Source organism: Lonchura striata, chromosome 6 (genome assembly GCF_046129695.1).
Source record: "Lonchura striata isolate bLonStr1 chromosome 6, bLonStr1.mat, whole genome shotgun sequence".
In the NCBI taxonomy this organism is placed as follows: Eukaryota; Metazoa; Chordata; class Aves; order Passeriformes; family Estrildidae; genus Lonchura; species Lonchura striata.
In genome coordinates, this window is record NC_134608.1 from 17,138,400 (window position 1) to 17,144,802 (window position 6,403).

The window sequence follows — 6,403 nt, forward strand, 5'->3', positions numbered from 1 at the left end:
TTGATCATTTACTTTGGTTTGGTTCCATTTGCTCACAAGGGTTGCTGTTGTACACTGTAGATTTAATTTGACTTTTCTATGGTTTTTATTGTTTTATCAATTGGCTTCTTTTTTGTTACAGTATCAGCTTTTCTGTAACTTTTAAGGACCTTTAAACAAAATTAAATATAATGGCTATTCTTTGCTTTAAAAACATTCACTTTTTTATTTTACAGTCTTACAGGATTGCATCTGTATTTCTTTTAACCTTATGGTATAAAGATGCTAGAACATTCTTTCCTTCACACGATTTTTCCTCCCTTTAACCTCCCTTTATACTAAGATATAGCCATATTTATTTCAAATTATACCTGTAATTGGTAGTTCTGGTTATGATTGAGAATTGTTATCACCTTTTTCCTTGGAAAGCCTGATTTTAGTGCCACGTAGCTTTGCACATATTTTAACTGTGAGGATTATGGCATAAACTGACCTAAATGGTAGGAGTGTAGGATGAATGTAAAAGCTGAACTTTCCATTTATAAGCCAACAAGACAAATCTGTGACAGCCTACCTTGTTTTTTAGTATTAATAAATATTAGGACATTATATATGGGAGCAACTGTAAAAGGTTTTTGGCAAGATTGTCTCCCAGCTGATTCACTTAAAGACATACTATGAAACAGCTGTGACAGGAAATATGAAGGAAGGGAAGGGGACAGAAAGGGAGACACTGTGTTTGGGTGATTTGGTGACTGGCTTTCAGTTCTTGGGGTGAATAGTGTTGGCAAACTGGAAGTGAAATAGAAATGTGGTTCTGTAACCTGGCTGATGGCTTAACTTTACATATACAGAATTTTGCTTTGGTTTCAGAGTACAGATAATGCCAAATTAGGAACTTTAAAAAATAAATATTGTATAAACAATAAAAATTATACAAGTGTCTCTGATTTCTAGGGTTATGCTTACTAGGGAAAAAAAAACCCAAAAGAGTGGGCCAGGGTAACAGGAAGGAACACACAGTCCTTGTTTGTTAAAATGAACATAGCCTTAAGGGCATCAAAAAGCTGTTCATATCAAAAAATACCGAGATTTGTTCAGAGAGGGTGGGGGTTTTGTGCTTTGTTTTTAGTTAGTGTTTTCTACCCCTCTTCTTTGTTCTGCAGTAAGCTTACTGCTGATCTTTTAGGCATATTGTAAAGCCCTCAGCTGTGTTCCCAGGCCTTTGAGGAGGAGGAGGACAGCTGAGGGCTGGGAGAGTATTGGGCTTGGAATTAGTAAATAACAAAGATGTTTATTTTCCCTTTGCACATACAGGAAATTACTAGGATTGCTTATGTTGTTGATGTTAATTTGTCTTTCTGAGTATATGTCTAGTGCCTAGAGCTTTCTATATTTGCATAAAATGAAATAAACCTACAGACTGGAAAAATACTAATCTTGCTATTACAGCTACGTATAGTGGATTGCTTTTTCAAAAGCTGCTATTTGGACACCCTCTTTTCACAAATGGACTTTAAACTTACATCAGCTTCAATAAATGAATAAAATTGCAAGGGTTTAAGGACCATCTGGATTTTTTTTCTTTTAAGTGTGCATGTGTCAAAGTACCAAATTAACCATTAAGCTTCTCTGCTGCTTTACAAATTATGCAAACAGTGTAGAAGTGGAAGGTATTCCTATCACCTACCAATTGGCAAGTAACAATGTGAGGGAATGCAGAATTAGCAGAATACTAATCCTTGTGGGCTCCTCACAGAAACAACTCAGCAAAGATTCTCTCCCAAACTCAGAATAAGGTTTCTCACCCTCTGGAAGTCTTTTATTTTACATTGTTCATCCATGGGACTATGGACATTACTTAAAATTAAGGCGCTTAAATAAGTGCCTGATATCAGGCAACATGATTGCTTCCTCCTTCTCCTGTCACCAAATATAGTTTTAAAAATAGGAATGTCACCTTCACCTCCCCTGTTTTTCCTGAAGTCTGTACTGTACATTTGAGACAGTTCATTTTCAAAAAGGAGTGGAAGCCAACAAGCTTCAGCCTGAACTACATCGATGGCTCTTATCTAAAACCCCTTTGATATGAACTATTGAGTATTCACAAAGATGACAATCCCTTAGAAAAGATTCACCTGATATTCTCTGACTCGATTCATCAGTCATAAGTTCTCTGGTCTTCCTTGACAGGTGTTGTGTGTCTCAGCTGTGAAGGGCTGAGGTCCTTATGCCCTCCTGAGTTCTGTGCCTTGCTCCCAGTGTGGATGAGAGCAGCTTCAGCCGCCTCTGCAGGGACTCTGCTGCGTCCCCAAGGCACAAAGAGCTCCCGCCCTGCCTTTGTTTCCCTGTGGTGGCCAGGCTGCTGCCCGAGGGAAGAGAAGAAAGAGGAAATGAAGGCACCTCACAGATTCATCATTTCACTGGAGAGCACAGACAGATGCCCCTTTTGTGCGGCTTCATGGCTGTGGATGAGCACCAAGAAGCTGTGGCAGAGTGGAAGGGCTGCATCCATGAGCTTATCCCTCTGAAACAGCAATGCATGTTCCCACCATTGGTGGTACCAAAGACTCCAGTGAGACTCTTCAGCTACTCCAACTGAAGCAATTTCCAAAGTGGACAGATTCTACTGTGCATTGGAGAGATGCTAAAGCAAAGGAGGAGTCTTTACACTCTTACTTCCTAAACAATTTGAAAACTACATTTTCTGCATGGCTAGAAATAATCTGGATGAACGTCATGTTCTTGGATATGCCGTCTTCCATTTACACAATCTGAGCTGGCATTTATTATATTCCTAAACATATTTATGCACCATTTACTGTTGTAAAATTTTATTTCTTGGCAGCAACCACATTAAAGCAACATTTAGGTATACTAAAAATTAATGGTCTTGACAGCAGTAGCTACAGATTTGCTTTGAAGCTTTGATTACTACATATTGGTTAGAACAAGGTCATATATGAAAGGTTGCTGAGACCATTCTTTAAAGTAGCTGATGCACTTAATTTTAACAATAACTAGTTTAAGAGATTTATTAATTAAACTTGGAGTATGCAGTAACATTTTTTGTGAAAACAGAATTTTTTTCATCCACATGGAAAGGCAATATATGCTTTTAGTTTAAAAAGCAAGTAGAATGAGTTGACAATGTTAAAGTTTTTTCTCAGACTTTCTTTGAATAAAGGAATTAATTGTAACCAACCCTTGCCATAGTCTTACTTTTGGAAAAGAAACAACCCTCAAACACTTCGCAAAGAAAAATGTCAAAATGTCCAACCAGATATCCCTAATTAGCTTTGGAAGGAAGTGATATGTTTGTCCATTTTCCAGATAAACAACTACCTTAAATATAGTTGAGCAAACCTGGTTTTGGTTCTGGAGCCAAAAGGACCAAATTTAATATAGCATTTAATATAACAAAGATTTATTGGAAGGGTAAATGATGCCAAATTGAATGGAGTAGAAAAAACAGTTTCTATATGCAAAGTTTCATTCTGACATAGTGTTATAACTGAAGGAAGGTATTGCACTAAAATGTGTGTAGTTGAAAGAGGGAGGTCAAGAAATAAGGAAAAATTATCAACTGCCAAATAGCAAGAATCATTAGGAAATGGAAATATATGTTTGTTTCTTAGCTAAATTATTACTAAGGAGACAGCTGAGCAGTACAGCAAGTGTTCATTCTCAGAGCTGTATTAATCCCACTGTGCTTTACTACAGACTAAACAGGATGGTGTACTTTTTAGTTTGCTTTTCTGTTATAGGGGTTGAGGTGTGCTGGCACATCATGAAGTATCTGTCCCATCCTGTTTGCCTGCTGGCTGTGGTAGGTGTTGATTAGTGCCACAAATAATATGTTTCATTTTTTTTTTTCAGTATCTATTCATTTAGCTCACCTGAATTTCTGGCTACTGATTCATCTGAAAAGCAGACTTCTTGGAGCAGGAATTATTTAGAACTAGACAAACAGAATTCAAAACATCTGAAGTGCATGAATGCTTTCAAAAATTTTGGTAATAAAATTCTTGGGAATCTTTCCATGCTGCAGCAGACTCTGACACCTTGAAGATTGTTTCATACATGTTTTCAGAATACTGCAGAAGTAATTTTATTAAAAATTATGTTTAAAATATCCTATGTCTTTATACAATCTCATTTGGAAGTCTCAGAGCAACATACAATTCCCCTAAGTTAGGCCTCATAGTCTTGCAGGCAGGCTGGTAGCTGAAGGAGACTGTCTCAGTCTTACCATCCAACAGCTGAAGTGAAACTATTCTCCCTTAGTGTGAGAAGTATCAGAGGCATCTCATCCACCTGGTGGCAAATACATTCCCATAAGTGATGGCAAAATTTGGCCCAAAGGATTCCAAGGAGTGAGAGAAGAACAAGAGCAAAGTAGAATCCTAAACTCAATGGAAAGTGAGTGTAAGAAGAATATACCTTTCTCACTGTGCAGAGGCTAACAAAACACCAGGTAGTGTGGCTTCTTGGGTCTCATATTTTGGTAAGAGAAGATCCTGTGGCACTTCAGCAGTGAGCACAGAATGATGTTGCTATGGTGCTTTCTTGTTGTGTAGCAGGAAAATGTAATAAGAAACAGATTTTTTCATAAAGTCTAACATATTAGCTGGTTAATATTCTGTAGTTTTTGGTAGCTTTAGGAAAGCTGAAACAAAAGATTATGGGATTAGAAACTTACTACTTTTGGGGCAAAAAGAAAAAGATAAGTGATCAAATATGGAGCTATCCTCTAAATGGAATACAGAGTTCTTCACCTGGATAATTAATGGTTGCTGATATTGAAAAGTTCCCATCACACACTCCTCAGAGTCAACCCATTGATACACTAATAGCTGAGGATGGTTTTAATAAACAGAACATTTCTTCAGTAATTATATCAATATTCTCTTAAATTAGTTGGTTTCACTTTGCAGGACTCAGATTATGAAGAGACAGTGAAATAATTTTTATGTAAAGCGAAGAAAAAGAAATAGGCTTTTCCTTTCATTTCTGAGAAAGCAGTATTTCTAAAGACACAAATGCTTTCTAAATATTATACTGACTCCTACTTGGGCTGTGAGTCTGAAATTCCTAGACAGTATAAATGTTTGCCAAATCTGTGTGCTCCATTGTTTTATTAACTGCTAATAATCTCTATGTTTTCCGTCATGAAAGGGCAGAGTTGTTACAATTACTCATCCTATGCTGAAAGTGTTCTTGCTTTGCAAAACCCAAGAAAGTCATTATGCCTGCTCCAGGTCTTCTCCTCAGAGAGCAGTGCAGAGAGAGGCCAGAGGGCAGAGCACATCTGCACAAATACACCAGCAAAGCCTTCATTAAAGACAGGAGTTTGGAGGAGAGTCTTTAAGTCAGAAAGCATTTAGGGACAATCCCAAAGCCCACTGATGCAGATAGAAGGAAAGGCAGACTCTAACAATGACAAGCATAAGTGGGCTGAATGCACTGCAGTATTAAAGGCAGTAGAAATTGGAAAGAAGGGAGAGAACTATCATCAGTGTAGGGGAATGAGAAGTAATTGTGTGAGACATCAGAGGAACAAGGTCCCTGGTAACCTAGGAGCCACTAGCTTCACCACCTTGCCACTGGAGCTGAAGATATGTTGGCTTTAATTGCTCCTCCCTGAAGTACTGGTTCTGCATTTATCTGTTGACTATAACGTAATGGCTCCTCTGTCATTTCCTGCAGCACTGCACAATCTAATACTGCATGAGTGTCTCACCATGTTCACATTCTCTGTTGAGTAATTGTGGCTTTGATTTCATGATGCATAGTCTGTTCAATCAGCCTGTAATTGCAGCACTATCTGCAAGTATTGTTGATATATCTATGTAATTATGTTTATTGTTAATAATGCAAATGGAATCTGTTGAGTTAGTCAAGTCAGTCATCCTCAAGAAGCAATTTCTACAGATGATTTCTTTAGCTGCTGAGGAGTGGTTTTTTTTAGTTCTCCTTTGTTCTTTCACAGAAAATACTCTTACTGAAATTTTGAAAGTAAGAACCACAGCCCCTTCATGGAAGCGTCAGCATGTACTGTAGAGGCTATGTAGAAATCTTGTCTATCCAAAACATCTGGAGAAGGCCCTGAGTTCAGTCATATTGCTTGATATGGGATTTTCTAATAATTGGCAGGGTGATGAATTATGGAGTATTTGGAGATACTAATCTTGTCTGGAAAAGCATAGGAGCTGTGCAGGTGCTGTGGCTCTGAAGTTGTATTTTATCTTCTACAAACATGTCTGTTAAAAAAACTTTGTCCCTCCCTGATACAGATTTCTTTCCCCAGTCTCACATAAAGTCAGCCCTGGCAAAGGCTTTCAGATACATGTTTATAGTTGATAATATTGTCTTTATTCCCTGCTGTAAATACAGCTCTCTGTATTGGTTTCCTTCATATTAC